Raw genomic sequence first — 18,632 nt, 5'->3', positions numbered from 1 at the left:
AACAATCGGTCGCCGTGAACATTGTTACAGTATGTAGCCTTCGTAGCTGGTTGCCGTCGTGTTTTGATTCGAAACGGCTGAGCCAGAAGAAAAGCGGAACGTTAAAGTGAACCCGGGTTGTGAACGGCCGTGGCGTCAAACGTCGAACCATAATTTTACCTGACGGCGCCTCCGTGGAGTACTTCTAATAGTCAACGACGTGGAACGGTGTTCTCCACGGCACCGTTGGCTCAGATTTCGAACTTTATTGTTACGGGTGAGCCCGTTTAATCGCCCGTTTTAACGTGTTTGCAAGAAACCCCGCGTTTTTGTCAGTCTGCTGCATTCGAACACTGCCCGACGTCCGTTGCTTTGCGGTTGACTCTTGTCTAGGTATTTCAGTTCTGAACTCGAGAATAAAGTGAGGGGGGTTGTTTTCTTTACGTTTCAGCCAGAGGAGGTCGTGGTTTCAGCCTACTATGCAAGCGCTTCACGGCATCGGGTCATCAGCCCGACTAGAGTCTCTCTCAGATTCCTGAGACCGGCGCAATGCCTGCTCCTTCTCCTATTCAATATCTTTTTTTTTCTTTTTTGTTGATATTTTGAGCACCGTTACCCGAGTGAGCCATCGCGAGTTCCGTGTCTGTTTTGACGCCATCTCCGTCGCGGCTCGCGTGACAAAGTAAAGGATACGGGCGAAGGGGGGAAAGAAATGAAAAAGTAGGTGCGAACGGGCTCGCAGCTCATACGTGTGGGCGCTGCGATGACACACAGCCAACTTCCGGCATAGCGTTGGCTGGCGTTCGCCTGCCCTCTATCTATCTATCTCGCCTGGTTGGTAGTTGGATGTATGAGTACTACACCCGGTTCGGGCCCGTAGCCAGGAATTTTTTTCGGGGGAGGGGGGGGGGGCACCTGTCAAAGACAGTCGTGCTAGCTTGTCTGCACTCGAACCGCAAGTACGTTTTCTCGGCTAATGTAGATACTACGCATGTTCAAGGGACGCAAAGTGAAACAGTGAATCGGCTAAGATTGATAAATTGTACTTTGAGTACCGTCGTCTCGCGGTTAATGAAGAATGGCGTTTTCGGTATGTGAAATTGTAATGTACTAATACGCGAAAAATCGTTTTTTTTTTTGTTTGTTTACTGCCCCTTTAAAGGGACACTAAAAAGAAACAATGAATCGGTTTAGATCGAATAATTGTGCTTAGAACTCTAATGTCGTTCACCATCATACGTTTATTAATTAATAGAGGAGAAAAATCGAGGTGAAAGTTTCATTTTTAATTTTCGCGCTCAAGTCTCCGCTCTTGACGTCACGGATTTCAAAGTGTATCTTGCGTACTTTGGCAATATTGGCTCAATGAAATTTCCTGAAACTTGGTATGTTAAGTCTATGGCCCACTCAGTGGACAGTTCATTTTTACCGATTAGTAACTACGAATGAGCTTGTAGGCGCTGTCAAAACCTATGACGTCATGGAGTTTGGTGCGGGAATTCGATGGTGGCGTCGCTACCCGCATTTTCTTTTCGTGCGTTTTCTCTCTTGCCAAACGTCGTCTCGCGGTGAGGAAGAATGGCGTTTTCGCTGTTGTGAAATTGTAATGTGCTAATACGCGAAAAATCGTTTTTTTTTGTTTAGTTGTCCCTTTAAGAGCTAAAGGTTCGTCTTAGCCGCCTGAACGTGTCCGCTCGCTGTTCTGTTGATCATGCCCCTCCTGTGTTCACGATATTCGGGCTTGCCTCATAATGAGCGTGGAAAATCAGTTCCTCAACGCTTTGTTAGTGTAGACGCACGGTCTTATGTCAACAAACTAGCCGGTTCCGTCGGCACACTTATCGAGTTGTGGACGCTGATTGGGTTTTTTCACCGGCTGTTCACATCAGCAAACACACTCGCTACGTGACGATGCCAAGCGGTGATTTCGGCTGGCACCGCCTTTCGGTGCTTGTGACCGATCCTTATCTTCCTTATCTAGAGGGAGAATCTCTGGGGCGTGGCGCCGTGCGCTTTCCACGAACACTTTGTCCGCGAATTAACGACCTAGGATTAATGATTGCCGTGTTATCATTATTGCTTCAGCCTCTTTCATAATGGTCTGTACGCCGCCGATTGAGGGATACGTATATTGAAGCCTCCAGACCTTTTTTTTTTTTTTCATTCATAGGCGTTTTCTCAACGCGTCATATTAGTAGCTTGTGTTAAATAGGTTTTTTTTTTGTTTTGTTTTAAGTTACAGGTTATTAGCATTATGAACAGTTCATTGTTTTTTTTTAAAGTAGACCGTGTGATTGTATAGCTCCCCCGTGAACAAACGAAGACGCCTTTCTGATGGTGTCACGCAAATTTTTTTGTTTTGTGTTAGATCGTGTGCTTTAGAAGGAAGACCAGGCCAGGTAATCACTCAAGTCGCACGAAGCACAAATGTCCAGCGTCCTCCACCAGAGAAGCACAGAGACTCTCCATGCTCGCATACTGCGAAATTCCGAACGACGAACTTATCTCAGCAATCGGATCTGCTTAATCGCATTGTTTGTTTGCAGGAAGTCTAACAATCGAATTCCTGCCTTGTCTATAGCTGTCCCCGATAAGATGCCCTGGGCACAATGTCTATATAGAACACCGAATATGCAGTGCCGATAATGAAAATGGCGTTGATTAACTTTGTAATATCGGGGAAACACTTATGAGGCCTAATATTGCGTGCACAAGAGATACGACTAGATGCCTTATATTTCGCTGTTGACTCGTCGCTGTTGAATCGATCCTGGAATGTTCTCCGCATTTCTTTCAATCTCTCCGGTTCTGAGAATAAACGTGAGCGAGCATAAACGAGTCAGTGACCATCTCTATTTCTCGTCCTCCCCTCCTTTTTTTTTATGTTTCGTGAAAAGTGAGTGAAAGTTTTTTTTTTTTTAACCTTCCTTTTATCCTTTTGCCACCAACCGTGTTGACAACCCAATCACACTGACTTAAACTGCCTTGTCATCTTACCATGTAAAGTTTCGCTTTACCTTGACTCGACGGGAGCGTGTCGAGTCGTAAAGTCGAGCCGACTCATGGCTGCTCGACTGTTTTATCTCCCAAAGCGGGTTTGACGAGTCGACCCACTCCTTGCGGGCCGCATTGAGCGAACTCGATTCGGCGTTCGATACTGGAACCAGGCGGTTGGGCTTTGGCGTGGCAAGTCGACTCGACGTTATCTCGTTCCTGTAAACATACCTAATACGATTCACTGCTGATCTGTCTGGTCGTACCAGAGACGTATACATGTTCCGGTATTTACTGTTCCTATGGTGACGTACTAACATAGGAGCAGTAAATACCGGTCTCAATTCCGGTATTAACTGTTCCTATGCAGACACCCTGCGTGTGTATCTGTTCTCGAACATTTCCTTCTAATCGGTGCCTGATTTAAATCCCAAGTTCAATACAAACGAGAACTGCGTCACCGCTAGTATCTTGCACACTGAAAAAAAAAAATATTGTCCCGGTTTAGCTTGCGGCTTCTAAAGACCCGTTGTGTAGCCAGTGATACATGCTTTATTCCCTGGATTTCTGGGGGGCGTGCGTTTTCTGCGCGAGTCGTATTGACGAAGTTGGGGAGTCGATGACCTCCACGCATCTCCAAACACTGTGCACGTGTATCTATGCAGTCTTATCTCTATCGCCCGCGTGATTGTATATCACATAATTGAATCAGCTAGCATGGCTGCCTCTTGCTGAGACCGCCATCACTGTACGCGACTCGCTTGGAAGGCTTTGTAGACGACGTTGTAACGCCTACAAACAAAGAGGGAAACACGAATGGAAGTTCTGTTTCGAGGAAGATATTCAAAATGGTTCACTGACGGTGATGTAGAACGAGGTTAATTCTATATACTAAAAACAAAGCGCTGGACAGGTCTATCTTAATCACTAGTTGTTGTAGAGTTTCTTCTGTAGAACGATCTGATAAGTATATTCCACAACTTGCACCCGCTTCTGTAGGCCTGTCCCATACGTTGGGTATTGAAGTAGCATCACATTTGATAAGGCTGTTACTGTGTCGTTCAAGCGCTCGTTGGTGCTTGAATAAGTTCACTGTTTACATTGTTGGTCGGAGGCATACGTGCAATCGTCATCACGAGTGACCCCACCCCCATTTCCCATTGGAAAAACTCAAGTAAGCAGCTGGTCATATAACGTGCTTGGACGCCTGACAGCCGCTCGACACGCTGAAATTGCGGCTATAAGCCCGCACCGCTGTCGCACATGTGCTTCTGATGCATGCTGCCCGTCAGCGCTTGAATAAGCGCATCTGCGCACAGCCCGCAGATCAGAGCCGAGCCGGTTGTTCGCGGAGGCACCTGTTATGCGCGCTGTGTAATGTGTTGCACATTCGCGAAGCAGAGAGAAAAGACGCTTATATTATCTCCGGCAGCTCGCTCGTTCGTTTATGGAGTCTATATATAATCTTTGAATATTCACGGAGGACGCGACGGCGTGCCGCTGTTTTCCGGCGCGTCGTGACCACCGCTGCCCGTGTGTTTTCAAAGGATTTATTTTTTCGCGTAACGTGCATCGAAGGGTTTGAGGGGGCGGTGCCCACAGTTAATCGGCGCAGATGGCAATAATCGGGGAGAATTCGACGCTTCGTGTCGGAAACACGTTACACGCTCGTGCGCGCTGTGTTTGCGCGTGCGTGCGTGCGTGCGTGTGCACGTCGATTTCACAGCTGCCGGCGAAGGGCAAATGCATCTGTTTAGATACAGCGTGACTCGGGGGTAGTCTGGACAGCGTTAATTAAAACTACAGAAAACGTGGAAGATGCTAATGATTTCTCGTATTTTTTGTTTCGCGTCCTTCATCTTCGCGTTCCATCTTCTTCCCTGCATGATTTGGCCTTGTCGAGGCGTATACGCGCAGCTCCGTACCGGACACCTGCTGGCCTTTGGCATAGCCTCGAGTCGCTTTGGGAACGTTAGACCGCATAACACAAAACAACCATATTTGAATCTAGTCGGTGCTTGTTTGCAAGTTTATCTCCGTCCGTGTGACTGATCTTCCCGGTGAGTACGAGTGCTCTCAGGCGACAAATTGCGCGTCGTCTTGTCCGTGTGTATACCTTTACCTTTTTCCATTCTGGTCGGCCTTTATTCGCAAGACAAAATGCCAACAGGCAACGCGAACCTTGAGCCGATTCTTTTATTAAGTGTAATTAAGAAATTATAAACGCGAGACGAACAAACACTTTATCGTTATCACTGTCACGCCACGCGCCTTCTTTCATCGAAGGACTCTACTTGCCGCCGTATTGCTTCTCTGCGGGGCAAAGCGGAAACTCCGCCGCCATCTGGAGTATGCGGCCGCTGTAATCGACGCATTCGCTTGACGGAGACTTCTATACGACCGCATGCAGGCCGCTTTATCGTCGTAAACGCGATGTTGTCGCGCGCGCGTATCTGTGGAAGTCAACAGGCGTTGACGCGCAATTTAAGTTTTTTCCCCATTATTCGTAGTTGACGTGATCGCGCTTCGTGCAGCGATTGGCAAGCGATAACGATGGCGCGTCCGTAAGAGGCAAAGAGATTTGGCGAACACGCGCATTGCTAAGATTTGGAAAAGTGAGAAATCGACCGTTAGGAAGATGGGATTCCGCGACGATGTGACGCAAGGACACGAAAAGCGCATGTGCCGACTGTCAAAGTGGTGGTTTATTATACGTAGAAGAAATATAGGCTAGAAAAAACAACAACAACAAAAACCCGCGGGATTCAAGAATGAAAGTCGTACGTCATAAAACAGCGCAGCTGATTTCAGACTTTATGCTGCGTATCTTTCCCGTTTCTCGAATTCTGTAGCGGTAGAAAGACAGCGCCGGAGTTTGTCCTGTTGTACATAGGCTGGGTATTTATTTATTTTTTTTATGTCCCACAAACTCGACCCTCCTATCAAAATAGGTTTCTCTCTTCGTCCCTCCTGTTTGTAACAACACATCATTATTTATGCTCCCGCTGTCGGTATACAGACAGGCAAGCAGCAGCAGCACTCGAAGGCACGCAACGGATACACCACCGAGGGTTAAAAAGAAGAGAACATACCCGAAGGGTCTTCCCCGCGGCAAGATCCCGCGAAAGGATATACGCATGGCCTCTGCTCGTGATCGCGGCACGGGTGTACTGTTTTAAAAAGAGACCGTATCTGCAGTAGGTTACTCGGGCGGATCAGGCGAACTCGAAAGACGAAACATGAAAAGAGAGAAAATAATCTTACGGTCCCCGTTGGGACCCCTGCCTGACTGTGCCAGGAGTCTTTGAACGTGCCGCTGTCGATGATGGTGATGTGAATGGTTTATCGGTGGCGCATAGGCCACGTCATCGCTGTGCCGCGGAGGTTGTCCTTGAGCTTTGGGTTTGAAGCACTGACCGCAAGCAAGCGAAGTGCAGGTACACATCCGCGAAGGCTGCTCTCAAAAGCGTTTGCAGTGAATTTTTCAACAAACCCTGAAGAGCCCGGTGCTCCTCAAGTTATCTCTGATATCTATGTATGTAACCCCCTTACCTCCCAAGAAACCGGAATTCTGGATGAACACCCGAATGCTTGTACAAGCGTCCTAAAGAGCTTCGCTTTACGTTCGTGCTGTTGCTATCATTTTTCTGTGTGTGTAGACAGTCTGAATCACGCTTGTCTAGAGTGGCCAGTCGGCCGCTTTAGCCGTCGTTCTTTTTTTTTTTTTAATGTGCAGAGCCCGACGTCGTAATGATACCAAACATGCTACGTACCGCATGCTACGTCCTTGTGGTATACTTCAAGCTTACACGGGAGCTTGTAGCTAACGCGAGGTATAAACGGCTGCGGTTGGCGCCAGCGTCCAGAGCCGCGCGCTCGACGTGTAATTCGGACTCTACACTTTCTTTGAGGTTGTGCCGTTTTTTGCAAGGTAAACAAACTCAATTTCGGCGGAACACGTCCTCATTATCCGTTCTGGTCACACCTGTAATGAAATCCGCCTTCAGTAATATTCTCATCCGGCAACAAGTTGGGGACGAGGCACGTCGCCCAGCAATCAACCGTCCAGCAGGCGTCAGAGTTGACCGACTGTTAGACCAGCGGTCAAACATCGGAGTTCTCCAGGGCTTGGCTGCAGCTGTTCAATGTATACAAGCAGTCCGTACGATAGAGTTTGTGAGGGGGGTTGCGCAGCTGCCAACCGGGTTGCCGGTAACAAAGTGTTATACAGCGCTTTGTTCACAAACAACGCCCGATAGATCAAAGCATTGCTATAGGGTGTTTACAACCATACGGCCTTTGCGAGCCATCGTGTAGTGAAGTCGCGCGATTGTCAGTGCAAAGTGTAAACAAAGCGTGTAGCCACGTGCGGTTATTCGTCTCCATACGCGTAACGACAAAAACTAAATAAAGCACCGGGCGGTTGGCTGCCAGCACACATATGTGTGTGCCTGCTCTAATGGATTTATCATGAACTTACTTACCATTTGTGACGTGAGAATCTGTTCAGCTAAAATTGACTGTTTGGACAAATAAACTGCTGACGCGAAGAAGACAAACGTATAGCATTCTCACCAGACGGTCAGTAACCTTTCTTTCTTTTCTGCGTTACATCAGTGTCGTTTTTATTTAGTAGTTTTTTTTAACCTAGACGCTCATTACCACGTAACCTAACCATTTTCTCTATCTCGCTGCCTTTCTTCTATTTCTTATTTGCTGCTGCCTCAGCCAGATTTCTTTATTTTAGTTAATTTATTTATTTTTTGAGACCTAGAACCTTGCCTTTAGTCATGGACTTTGGCCACCACTTCCTCCCCTAATTTGCTTGTCATCGGCGTGAAGAGGCTCCCGTTCCCATGGCGCTGATGCGCTTATGCGCGGCTGTCAGCGAGCAGCTGACAAATCCTGTTAGTACCTTCCTTTCCGCATCCACCTCCGGCTATGTAGTGTGTTCGTGGCAGTGGTGCGAGTATTATTGTTAATATTGTTTTATTTTTGTTTCGCCGAGATTGAGTCGCGGTCGCTGCGGTGCATAACCAAAGACCTCTCGTGTCTCTCCCGTGGCGGCACTGCATCCATCCTCGCCATCATTCTTGCGGCCGGGAGTCAGTGCGGTCACGTTTGCCGAACCCGTCAAAAGGAGGTGCGTCGACCGCTTTATCTTGACGGATTACCGCTGCTGCCACCAGCGTCGCAGAGCCTGTCGATCGGCGGGAATTGCCCCGTCGTCTTTCCTTTCTTGTTTCTGTTTTTTTTTTTTTTTCGATAGTCTTTAGCCGAAGTCGGTCGTCCTCTTTCTCGTCGATGATGGTATATGGCCCTGTCGTGCAGGGCACTGAGATTTACTGCGCTCGTCACGTGCGTCACCCTTGGTGACAACCCACTAGGCATGCTGGTGGAAGGAGCCGGGAAAAAAGCAAAGAAAGCGGGGACTTTGACCTCTCTCTCCTGACTGCACACGAGCGCCTGCCCGCGTTGGGGAGGATGCAGAACTGGCGGACGTTTCGTGGGTATCGTATATCGATGGTCGTCGAGAATTATTTGAGCGAATGCGGCCGACCGAGACGGGGTTGCGTATGAAGGTGAATAAATATATTGACGAAAGCGAATCGCCTTCACAGATCAGCTAAGCCTGCCGTATATACACGCTCAGGCGGATCGCCACAGCCGTGCTCCCGATCGAATAAGATTCTGTTTGGTCCAAGTACGGTATGTGGCGTGCTAGCTGCGACCGCCTGTTCGTTCATACTCGTGAAACGGCAACGCTTTCGTGTCTGTCCTAGACTAAACAAAAGGCGACACAGGCTAAACCCAACGGAGACTAGGGCAGCAAGGCGAGAGATGCCGGAATTGCTGTGTCCCGCCCATCAGACAAGCACGCGAGTCACATTACTCCGCAAACAGCCAGCAGTACAGCAGCAACAACATCGTGACACGCTGTACGCGATCACGCATCGCGACGAGGCGGCAGCAAGGTGAGATGGGACGACACCAAGAAGCTGAAGCAGGCGTCTCTCTCTCTCTGAAAGCTGTGGAAAGCGGGTTAATGGATTTGCGTCGTGCGCTTTCCTGGATTGCTTCCGAGACGCTTAGAGCCGCGGGCGTGTACATGCAAGGAGACAGGAAGCACGTGCGATTAGAAAGAAACAAAAATAAATATCTAGGCGCGCGATCTCTACACTATGTACGTTTCGCCGTAATGCTGTGCACCGTCTGGTATACGCACTTCATCGCGGGACGCGGGTGCGATTCCCAGCTGTGGAGCGGGCGGCCATGTTCCCATGAATGCTGTGCGAATGCGAGAAGCGTTTGCCTAATTCTATTTAGTTGCAAGTCAAAACAGCGGGCTGCGGGTGGTGTAGTGGAACCGGTGCCACTACATCTCGGCGTCTTTTTATTGTCGGGAATCACTTAATCGAAAGTGCCAGCGTTGTCAACACAAATTGGCCGGGCCTGCCAATGTTTTCAGCTTGGTAACGTGTGTGACTTTATATAGTTAGAGAATGATGACGTAGGCAACGCAAGAAAGCACGTTGACTTGTGACGTGATTTCTGTATTATTGCCTTCCTGTAGGCCTTCCTGTAGGCCTTCCTGTGGTTCTTACAGAACAGTATAACTTGTGTATTAATTCATGCCAGACAGGTGTCGAGCACACCCTCTCGGAAAACACGAGAGTGTAAACTAATACCAGCTGCGGCGGCGAGAGAGAAAGAAAACATCTTTATTTCAGCAAAAGCATCTTGCAATGCTCAGTAAGTTTCATCGTCACAGGAGTCCATGAGCCATTTTCGGTGCGATATATACGACCCCTGTACGAAGGTTTCCCTGCCCGACACCTTGATCTGAAAAAAGCCTATCGTTCTTCATTGTTGTATATCTGAACCACTTGACTGTTGTGCTGTCCGCCTCGGTGGCACAATAGTTACGGTGCTCGGCTGCTGACACGAAGGTCTCGGGTTTGATCCCGGCCGCGGCTGTCGCGTTTCGATGGAGGCAAATTGCTAGAAGCCCGTGTACTGTGTACGTCAAAGAACGCAAAATGGCCGAAAAGATGGCCTCCACTACGGCGTGCCACATAAGCATATCTTGGTTTTGAACATATATTATTTTTATTATGGGCGGTTGTGTTGAATTTGATTTACTGCCGCTATCAGCGCACACGTATATGTGGTGTTGCGTCGTAAACGGTGACGTCGGTATGTGTGACAGACGCACGTGTTATGGCTCAGCGCCGGATCTTCACAGTTCCCCGTCGTCTCTTCGCCACGGATGGCGCGGTGTTGCTTGGGTGTGCCGTTCGCTCCACCAGCGCCTCGCTCCACCTTTCGTGTTTATCAATTTGCCATCTCTCTTGTTCACTTTTTTTTTCTTGTTTTTTTTTTAAGACTCTCGAGCGCGTGCCACGAGCGACGGTATATTGCCGGAAGCGTCGCAATCATTGCATGCGGAGGGAAAGTAGAAGCATGCGTGTACGAATAAGGAGCTGCGCGTACGTCGAAGGAATCGCGAATGACGCACCGCCCCATTTGAATGCGTCTACACGCTTACTTTCAACTCCTCCCCTGATTGGCAATGATAGTGAAAAAAGGTTCTTGTTGAGCGGTTCACATGCACAGAATCGAACAAATTTCACAAGCGCGGAAGCCTTGTTGAGTTGGCTGTACTGTAGTACATGATGACGATGTAGACAATGCCGAATCAATCCCGGAAATTACAGAATAGAGAGAAATTACACTAACAGAGCTCTGCGCTATTGTACTCTCTTCTGACCTTGTCCTGGTCAGATGAGTAAAATGATGCATATATGGCCATACAAAACAAATAATAGTAATATCTGGGGTTTAACGTCCCAAAACCAAGATATGATTATGAGAGACGCCGTAGTGGAGGGCTCCGGAAATTTCGACCACCTGGGCCTCAAACATTTTCGCCTCCAAGTACACGGGCCTCAAACATTTTCGCCTCCATCGAAAATGCAGCCGCCGCGGCCGGGATTCGATCCCGCGACCTTCGAGTCAGCAGTCGAGCGCCATAACCACTAGACCACCGTGGCGGGTGGACCATACAAAACAAGTTATTGTGACTGTCTCATATAGCGCATATTTGCCCAATTACGCTTTGCTGTATTTTACTGACATACAACCATATTTATTCGTTTTACTGTGTTCTATTGCTTCATCATGCTTTGATTGTTTCCATGATTTTGTTTGAGCATGTTCTGTCAATTAATCTTATGTTATGCCCCCCCCCCCCCCATTCCGATTGCAGTATGCTGTAAATAAATAAATAAATAAATAAATAAATAAATAAATCGATCCGGTCCTGTCCATGTCCACTACACAATCATAAACTCAGCGCGAACGGTATTGAAGCGGAGTGTATACATCCGTTTTGCGTTTGTTTCGTTGTGCAACAGTGTGGTCGAAGTCACCCAGACCGAGTAGCCATTACTTCAATAAAAGAAAAAAGAAAAGTTGCGTTTGCACGCATGCACGTATTTTCTGAGGAGTAGTGAGCACTCATCTTGTACTATCTAATTAGGAATTTCCTTTGAACTTTTGATCCGTACCGTGTTAGCGATAAGATGCGGTATGCCTGCAAACACGGACACAAGAGACAAGTCAGGTCAACACAAACGCCGTGCTGTCCTGACTGGTGTTTTGTGTCCTGGCGTTTGTGTTGTCCCGACTTCTCTCTTGTGTCCGTGTTTTCACGCCTGCCGTCTTTTATCATGAACCCCTATCTAACTTAGCTTTCTGCCATTTTAAGCGTAGCGTATTGATACGTACTGTTCACTCAGCAGTTGTCCTTCTTCATTTGGCCCGCCTCCAGCGGTCCGCACCGCTTACGTGTGCGCGTGGTTCGTGCGTTCGGCTCGCTATTATATATAATGCACCGCTGGCACGCGCCCTTTCGTGGGAGTCTCCCTTCGGACGGCGCTGCGTATATCGGCGTCCTATCTTCCGTCGCCCAAGGACAGGAAGCGATACGGGCGATTCTGTTCATCTCCCAAATGGCGTCGGCTATTTGGCGCGGCCAGCTGGATTGCTTCCCTCTGTTGTCTGTGTGCAAAGTTGATATATGTGGGATGGGGGTGGGGTATCGAAGCTGAAAGCCAAACTGGACTGGACTTGCAGATCGCAGCGGCGGTCTTCCCTTTTGATCGTCTAATCGGCGTATACCGAACTAAAGGACAAACAGAAGCCATGTTTTGTGCACTCCGAACTGATATTTAATAGATTATGCATACAGTTTATACAGATACAACTGTGTTCGTCAGAAGTCTGCAGTTGGCTTGTGACCTTCACTTGTTGTGTGTCCGTCACAAGGATTGGATTTTACGAAGGCTTCTAGAATGTCGGAGGTGATGTCATTCTGGCAAGACCTCTTCCACCATCTCTCTGTCACGAGATAGGGCGTGTGATAACGATAACTTGCGACCGAATTCGACTACCGCGTTCACTCGCGTACTATACGAGCACTGGCTAAAGTTGACCAAGGTTGGCTATAATCTTGACTCTTTCAGTGACGTTGGATACTGTTGTCGGCTTACGTTGGCTTTCCGCGGCTATAACAACTAAGTTTTCTTCGAGCTAGTCTCAATCCAATTATTGAGCTGTCTACCAGTCCTCGGGAGTACCGTCCTTGGTGTCCGCTTTTGCTCGAACGCAATAAGCAGGCCTATCTTTCATTCTTTCTTTTTTTTCTTTCTTTATTTCCAATTTAGCTCGGTGTCGATCGTCGTCCTTCGGTTTTATTTCGGCCGCGCGCGCGTGATCGTCTTCCCCTTGCTGCCCGGCATGGCCGTCGCCGTCGTCAGGCGGTGTGGCCTTGATCAGTATGCGGCAGGCGGCGGCGGACCGATGTCACGGCGCCGCGATCAGCGGCGCGCCGTCTATATACGTATGTACGTGTTCCCGCGGGAAGCTGAGGCCGGGCTGCCGTGTTGGCTGGTGCTCTGTGTAGCGCTCTGCGTAGACAACTGCGAAGAGTTGGTACACTGGGAGCAACTTGGCCGCCTTGCAGCTGGCGCTACCTATGTATACCGAGCGAAACGTATTGAATGATGCAGTGCGGAGTGTTTCGGTATACGTATACAGTCGCGCTTATCGTCAGATGCAACACTGCCCGTGGTCGTAGGGACGCCAACATAAGAAAGAAATTGGGAGGACTTTAACGCTGTTCCGATCAGGGGCATAGCCAGAAATTTATTTCAGGGTCGGGTCGGGGTCTGACCCCCGTTTATGTACGCTCGTGCGTGTGTTTGTATGTATATATACACACAATGAGAAATATCCGAAGGGGGGAGGGTTAACCCCCAGCCCCTCCCCTCTTGCTACGCCAGTGCTTCCGATACGAAAAAAAAAAAAATGGAGCGCGAAAAAGAGATGGACGAAAAGAAGGTCAGGCAAGGGACAAGCGTCTGATCTGTATTTTGTGCCACGTCCTTTGTTTTCAGTAATACATCAGCTAGGCCCCTCCCCAACTTTACTATTCCGATAAGCGGCATTTTGTAAGCGAACATAGCGCTTGCCGGTGCTGCCGTGCATACGGGCAAGCCTCTTCGACCACGGGCACTGCGTTGCAGCTCATATTGAGCGCGAGTGTATGCTTTAACACTGCTACATCAACATTTAGGTTCCTTTGTTGCTATTGCCTTCGAAGTTCGGGATCAAAGCGTACTGCATTACGAAAAGTGGAAATGCCTGCGTAAGCGTTCGTTAAGGTTGTTAACTTGTTGTGAGCAGCCTCCCTGTTTCCATTCGCGTAGTACAAGTTCTCACGCTGGTTGCACGTTTTGAGTTTCGGGTCGATAGTTACGATGATGGGGATTGGCCAGACTGTTACGGGAGGTGCGTCTATTACACGCATCTATACGGTACACGTGGAACGATAACAGCGTTGAGCTGGCGGCGGTTGCTCTCTGTATTTCTCGGTGCCGCCTCCAGAGGCTTGCTCTCCTCTCGCCCTTCGTGAATGGCAGCGGATGTCGAACGCCCACACACGCCGTCGTTGTCGCCACTGTCGCATGGTGAAATAATCCATGGGCGAGTGTTACATATTACATGCGTGCACGCGTCGTATCAAGCGTGTCAGGCGAGCGCGTGGTGTCCTTTGCGCGTGAACACCACCACCATCCATATATATAGATGATCTTATTTCGTATTCATGGGTTCCGTCATATTGGTCTTTCGCACGAATGACTCCTCAGTTTTGTATACGTCTTGACGTCGAATAAACAAGGTCACGAGACGCCGACTGCGTCCGTGCAGCCGCTCTCAAAGTCTAATAGTGCATCATCATCGTCGTCAACCTGACTACGGCCACAGCAGGGCAAAGGCATCTCCCATGTTTCCCGGTCCTGCGCTTGCTGTGGTCACGTTATCCCCGCAGCAAACTTCTCAATTCGGTCTGGCCACTTTTTCTTTCTGCCTCCCCCTGGCGCGCTTGCCTTTTCTTGGAATCTCCAGTATGTTATACTCTTAATGACCAGCGCTTTTCTTGCCTTCTCGCTACGCTTCCCCGCCCATGCCCATTTCTTCTTGATTTCGAGATGTCCTTAACGCGGGTTTGTTTCCTATAAAAGGATGCAAGAATGTGCGAGTTCGCTAAGGTTCATATTTAAAGCAGCGCAAAAGACGGGAGCACAAGTGAAAGAGCACCGCAGGCCGAGGCGCTTGTTTCCTGTGTGCTGTATAGTTCTTATAGAGATACAAAACGGCAGTGGTAACAGCCCAAGATGGCGTCGCCGGCTGGTGTGCAGTCCGTCGCTTGTCGTGTACGTAATGAAGTCGAGCCGCTTCCATCCATGCACGACGTGGTGGTGGCCGCCCACACTTTGTCCTCGCTGTGATTTTCGAAGCCGTAACTATAGCAAGTATTTGAGCATAGCGCTTGTCGGTGAAAGCACTTTGTATCGCTCGCTGGTTGCGTGCCAAGACTTGCTGATGGAGGTCCACGTGATGGTTACCAGAATGCTGCCGCCTGCTTGTCTTTTTTTTTTCTCTCTCGATTAAGTGTTGTTTGTAAACGTTTCAGCAACAGCACTTGGTCGAGTATGAGAGAAAGATAAAGCGACACCAATCTGGAAAAGCTGTCGCTCTTCATATATATCAGTATAGACTATAGGGTTTTTGTTCTTGTTTGAGCACGGTGCAGCGTCGTTGGTGGGAGGGGGTACGGACCTCACTGTATTCCCGTATTTTTCTTAATTGACGCTTGACCGAGTTAGATACAACGATCCTTCGTTGTTTCTTTGTATTTTATACATTGCTTTTTTCGTCACGGTTCACAGTGATAGTGTAGAGCCCTCGCACTCGCAAGCTGCACTGACGTGTCGCCGTCCTTCTTATCTGTGCCGGACGTAATGCCCTGCGCACACTGTACGTCTTATCGAGAGCCTGCATATTGCGACGAGCCTCATATTGTGCGATCTTATTACTTGCACCGTTCCATCGTGACCTCGACCTCGCTCTCTGACTTCTGGCCTTGCCCGCGGATTATTACTTTTTGCTAGAAACATTCGCTGTATATGTACCGGCATGAGAATTCCTTCAGGAGCGTTTAGTTTCTACGCAGTCAAGTAAGCCCTGTGATATTGCGAGAATTTTTTTTTTTTTCGTCGGTGCGTTAAAACACGCGCTACGCAAGTGGGACAGTTCACTCCTAATTGCGTCGCGAGCGCGAGGTCTGATGTTGATAGGAGAAATATCAAATGGAATCGGCTTTCGATCGATACAGCGGCCAGCCTCTTGGCTCTTATATTGAACTAACGTGTGCTATTTACCCGCCGTTGTAGCTTGTCAGGTAAGGTGTCGCGCTGCCTAGTCTCGAGGGCGCCGCGGCTCGACTCCCGGAAAGCAGATGTTTGAAAAAGAAGGAAAGAGGGGGGGGGGGGGGCTGGAGACGAGAATACGAGAGTGCTTAATGTCCGTCTCTAAGACCATGGATTTCTTCGCAAGAAATTCAAAAACACCCCCAAAGCCTTCTTTGCTGACGATGGTCTCGGCCGGTGTCCCAAGACCCTAATTTCCTCCGACAATGGGCAATTTTCAAGTCCATCTAACGATATTTAAAGTTCTTTTCTGGGCGCAGGATTCATACGATGTCATTAATGCTCACGAACGGCAGCACGCCCGTTTTGTTCACTGTGAATCGCTGACTCATTCTCCTCACAGTGACAATCGCAACGCAGATGTCTTGCAGTGCGTAATGGATGTTAATAGCGTTACAAGAAGTCACTTCACTTGTCACCTCACGGGCTTGCGCAAATGCGCCTTTCCGGTATGCTGTTGCGGTATAACGCCAAAGGCTCCTACATGTGTGGGTTGTCGGAAAGTGTTTTTCGAGTGGAGAAGGAAGGGTGGTGAGGGGGGGGGGATATTCTGCGAGGCTCGTAGGCGTGTGCCGTGGCCCGGTTATTGGCGTCGGCCGGGGCTTCGTGCCTCCTCCATCGCGATGGGCCGTGCTCGCGCATTTGCTCTCGCGCGCCCCCCACGGCAGCGCCCACCACGTATCGGCGGCGTGACTTGTGACGAACCTTCTGCCGCTGGCAGGCCTCCTCTTCGAAGGGCCGTGACTGAGCGTGTAGGAGAACGTTGACCTGGAACACTCGCTGCGTAGAGTGCGTGCCTGCTGCACACCACTGCAGAGGGGAAATTGAAACCGTGCGCGGCGTTTTCAAAAGGCGGCTACAAGGCCATTCGTCCGGCGACGTGTCGCGTAAGCCTCTATACGCTTCGTCTCAGTAATTCCGTGCAGTGCAGGGAAAGCTGTGCCTCGCGTGAACCCTTACAAAAATTGCGCATGCCATTCAGTTGCACGTCGACAAAAGGTTTATTGGAAACAATGAAAATCAGCAGAAATCATCAGAGTAATTATGAATGCTTTTGCGGGGGTTGTCTTGTTCTGTTCTCTTTGTATTTGTTTGCATGCGTTAGCTTTTTTTTTAATGATGAATCCTTACCAACTATAGCTCAACTTCTCTTGTTATAAAGTTAGGCGTCGCATCAGCCAACAAGAAAGAAAGAAAGAAAGAAAGAAAGAAAGAAAGAAAGAAAGAAAGAAAGAAAGAAAGAAAGAAAGAAAGAGACAGAAGCTGTTTTCTGAAAAGATAGCCTTCGACGACGGCGTCGCTTTGCGTAACGTATAGAACCTGCGTGTCCAGTTAACCATTGAAGCGACTGCTTTCCCGCCTTTCGTGAACCAGTCAGTCTGCGCTGACAGAAAGCGATATATCCGAAAGCAATTGTCTCAGCGAATTAACGACCCCAGAAGAAGCGCTCCGGGCCGTATATTCTGTAACGATTCGCTTTGTCAACACGCGATTGCGTGATGCCGTCGCCTCGGGGGCGTGGCAACGGCACCACCCAATCGCGTGTTTGGCAAAGTGAACAATTCGGAAACCGTATCGTTACGGAATACGGCCCCTGGTCCGCTTTTGATCGTACTCCGCGCAACACCGACCGAGTGAGCTACAGAACTTCCCGGAATTGTCGGTAGCATAACAAAACTCTGAAAGAAAGTTTTTTGGCGAGTTGGTACGCAGAAATGGCGCGAGATATGCAAGGACGCCGACGCTGCTTGTTTGCAATTTTCGTCTTGCGGAACTGCGCGCAGGAGACGCGCGGCATGTGGGAGACGGCGCTTGCCGCGCGCTTGGTCTTGCGTATACGCGTCGGCAGCGCAGCAGGGCGACCGACCCGTCCGCCTGGTTTCGCCGGCGCGAGAGAAAAAAAGCGCTGAGGTCAGTCAAGGACGCACGAGACGTCGGCGACGGCGGCGGCACGATGCGCTTTTGCCCTCTCGCTATGCGCCGCCGCCGAGGCGATGAAGGAGGAGCCGGTGTTGTTTGGACGCCGAGGAACGGCCGGACGGACGGCGCCACGAGCAGCTGGCCACCGAGCGCAGCTTTGTATGCATGCACGCTCGCGCTCTGGAAGCGAAGACGGCCTCCAAGAAGCTTTTTTATCTGAAGTGTGTGTTTGTCTGCCAAAGGCTGTCGCGCATTGTCTTTCTTCTATGTTGTTGAGGTGTATGGCGCCGCCGACACCTTTTTACGGAAAATCCAAAAAAGGCAGGAGTTCAGGGGAAGAAGTTCAGGCTCGAAAAGGTGAACAATGCTTGAACACAAAGTGTCGCTAAAGTCAGCGTTTCGAAAAGCGCTCTTGTCTTCTTCAACGTTGCAACCTTGAAGAAGATAGACCGATTATCGAAACGTTAGCTCCAGCGAAACCCCGTGTTCATGAATTTTTTTCATCTTTCCATAGAAAGTAATATTAGTGGGGACCACGTGTAGACACGCAAACAATTGCATGTAATCGCACTTAAAGTCGGCTCGCATGAGTCTTCGATGTCAAGCAAAAAAAAAAAAAAACATACATATTTCAATGTTATCAGCCGTCGATGATGATGATGAAAACATTCCTTTATTAAAATTTAAAGAAAACGGGGAGGGTCCCTATTCCGGGACTCCTATGGCAACCTCTGCGATAGCCCGGGCCCGCTGGACGAGCGCCCGACAGACCTCGTCCAGTCATTGTATACTCCTGGTGGATCCCGCTTGCACAGATTAAAATTAGCTGAAGAATCCACTGAGTCTCTGAATACTCCCGATTACTCCGCGAGTATTATTTATATTTACGCCAGTGAGGTTTCC

The 18,632-nt window shown here is 49.1% G+C and overlaps 1 protein-coding gene across 1 annotated transcript in view; it reads left to right on the top strand.

The window, feature by feature from the left end:
• The window catches only part of LOC119389822 (active breakpoint cluster region-related protein-like), a 163,328-nt gene that overhangs the window by 1,891 nt on the left and 142,805 nt on the right, over window positions 1-18,632 (top strand).

This window comes from Rhipicephalus sanguineus, chromosome 4 (genome assembly GCF_013339695.2).
Source record: "Rhipicephalus sanguineus isolate Rsan-2018 chromosome 4, BIME_Rsan_1.4, whole genome shotgun sequence".
Classification (NCBI taxonomy): domain Eukaryota; kingdom Metazoa; phylum Arthropoda; class Arachnida; order Ixodida; family Ixodidae; genus Rhipicephalus; species Rhipicephalus sanguineus.
Note: the sequence above shows the minus strand (reverse complement) of the source record. Positions and strands in the feature narration are given on the sequence as shown.